Source organism: Pteropus vampyrus, unplaced genomic scaffold, assembly GCF_000151845.1.
Source record: "Pteropus vampyrus isolate Shadow unplaced genomic scaffold, Pvam_2.0 Scaffold270, whole genome shotgun sequence".
In the NCBI taxonomy this organism is placed as follows: Eukaryota; Metazoa; Chordata; class Mammalia; order Chiroptera; family Pteropodidae; genus Pteropus; species Pteropus vampyrus.
The window spans coordinates 660,563-662,926 of NW_011889051.1; positions in this window are offsets into that span (position 1 = coordinate 660,563).

The window sequence follows — 2,364 nt, forward strand, 5'->3', positions numbered from 1 at the left end:
AGGAGAGAGCGGGAACCTAGGGTGCCAGCAGGACGAGGCTGCGACACGGTCCAGCCGGATGCGCGCCTCGGGACCGGCCGGGCTGGAGAAGCAGCGGCTCCGCCTCCAGTGTGAGTACTCGATGTGAAAGTCCAGCCCTCCCCCCGGGTGGGCGATGGCTGGGGGCTCCGATTTATTCCTGGGACACCGAGCAATAATACTTTTCAAGAAGCCTGAGCGCTTGGGGAAGGTGTTTTGGGGTGGGGGGTGCAGCAGGAAGGGAGACTCAAGGAACGCTGGTGTCCTATTATCTGGCCAGTCCTCAGGAGGAGTTAATATGTCTGCGGGAAGAGGCACGTGTCGGCTGACACCTTCCTCTCCCCACATGCCCCCTCCCCGACCTCTCTGCTGCCTGTGCAGGGACGGCCACCGCCACTGCACCTCACAGCACCCCACCGCACCCCCTGCGCCCCAGCCTGGGCTGACCCTCTGCCTGCTGGCACTCAGCATCACTCACGATGGCTTCTTCCCCTTGACTTCTGGTCTTCCAGCCCCAGTCCCCATCCCCCCGCCCCCCACTTCAGAGCCACCTCAGTGAGTGACTGAAAGGCCACACGTCCCCGGAGGGCACCAGAGAACACAGGCTGCCCAAGGAGGCCAGGGCCGGAGCCCTCGTCTGTGCCACGGGAACATGAGCGAACACGGAGCCGCAGGACGCGCCGGACTCCATGGGCTGCAGGAGCTGGTCTTTCTAACTTACAGACACTTTGCGTAGGAATCTGTCTCTCGAAAGCCCCCTTTCAGTGGGAAGACGGGTAAGTTCATTGTAATAACTCACATTTCACAGAGCAACAGAAATTAACTATAGATCTTGATATATACACATATATATATATATATTTAAATGTCCTGACCACACGAATCATTTGCAAACAAAAGACCCGCCCGCCGGCACCCCTGCCACCACCCTCCTCACCCTCTCACCGCCCCCAGCGCTCCCTGCACTGCACGCTGGCGGAGCCCAGGCAGGCTGCCTTCAGGGCTCCCGGTGGCCGGAATCAGGAGCAGGGACAGACGTAGTGCGGTCTCCACACATCCAAGAGCACAGAGCAGGGCTGGCTTCCCGCCTGAGGGGCAGAGCCACGCCCTCCCCAGGGGGCACTGTCTGGCCAGGGACTTCGAGGACCCAGGGCTCGGAGGTGGAGGATAAAGCCTCCCACGCGCGGCCCTGACGAGGTCCGCGAGCGGTTTGCAGGCTGCGCTCAGGCAGAAGGGACGAGTGGAGGGGATGCAGAGGACCGGCTGTCTCTGTCGGTCCAGCTCAGCTGCAGATGTGGATTTTCTCCTAACACAGATGCACACATAGATTCGCAGCAGCTTGGGGTTTGGGGAGCAGTGACAGTTGCTGGAGTTTCTGGGGGGAGGGGCAGGGTCGTTGGTGCCCAGGCTCAGCTGTGGCTTTGCTGCAGAGAGTGCACTGTTGGGGACACGTCAGGGGCTTGGAAAGGCTGTGGAAGAGAGGACGGATGACGCTATTGGCTGGACTGTGTCCCCCCAAAATCCACATACAGGCAAACCTCGTCTTATTGCATTTTGCTTTGTTGTACGTCACAGATACTATGTTTTGATCGACGCGGAGGCAAGACCCTCCACCAGCAAAAAGGATCATGGAAGGTTTCTGATGGTTAGCATCTCTCAGCAAGGAAGTATTTTTAATTAAGATATGTATATTGATTTTTTAGATATAATGCCACTGCACACTCAATAGACGACAGTATCATGCACACGTCACTTCCGTGTGGACTGGGAAACCCCAGAATTCACGTGACCTGCTTTGTCGTGATATCCACTTCATTGTGGTTGGCCTGGGGCTGAACCCGCAGTCTCTCGGATGCACACCTGAGTCGAGGTGCTAACCCCCCGGGACCTTGGAACGGGACTGCATTTGGAGACAGGGTCCTAAAAGAGGTAACTAAGGTCAAAGGAGGTCCTACGGCTGGACCCCAATCCAAGAGGTCTGGGGCCCTTGAAAGAAGAGGACAGGACCCATTGCAGAAGGCAGAGCCGTGAAGAAGTGAAGACGGCGTCCACGGGCCTCGGGGAGAAGCCCCAGGAGAAATCCACCCTCGCCTCCGACGTCCAGCCCCCAGCTCCTGGAGCGCCGAGAAAACACGGTCCTGTCATCTGCGCCCCCAGCCTGTGGGACTTTGTTACCGCAGCTCGAGCGGACCGAGGCAGGTGACGTGGCAAGGGCTTGCCGGAGACTTTCAGGGAGGAACAGAAGGCGATTAGGGCGATGGAACCCTATGAGCTTCTCCAGGACACGTGACTGAAACAGTCACCGCCCGTTCGTGAGCGTGGAGCTGTGCCGGCCTCGGAGCGCAG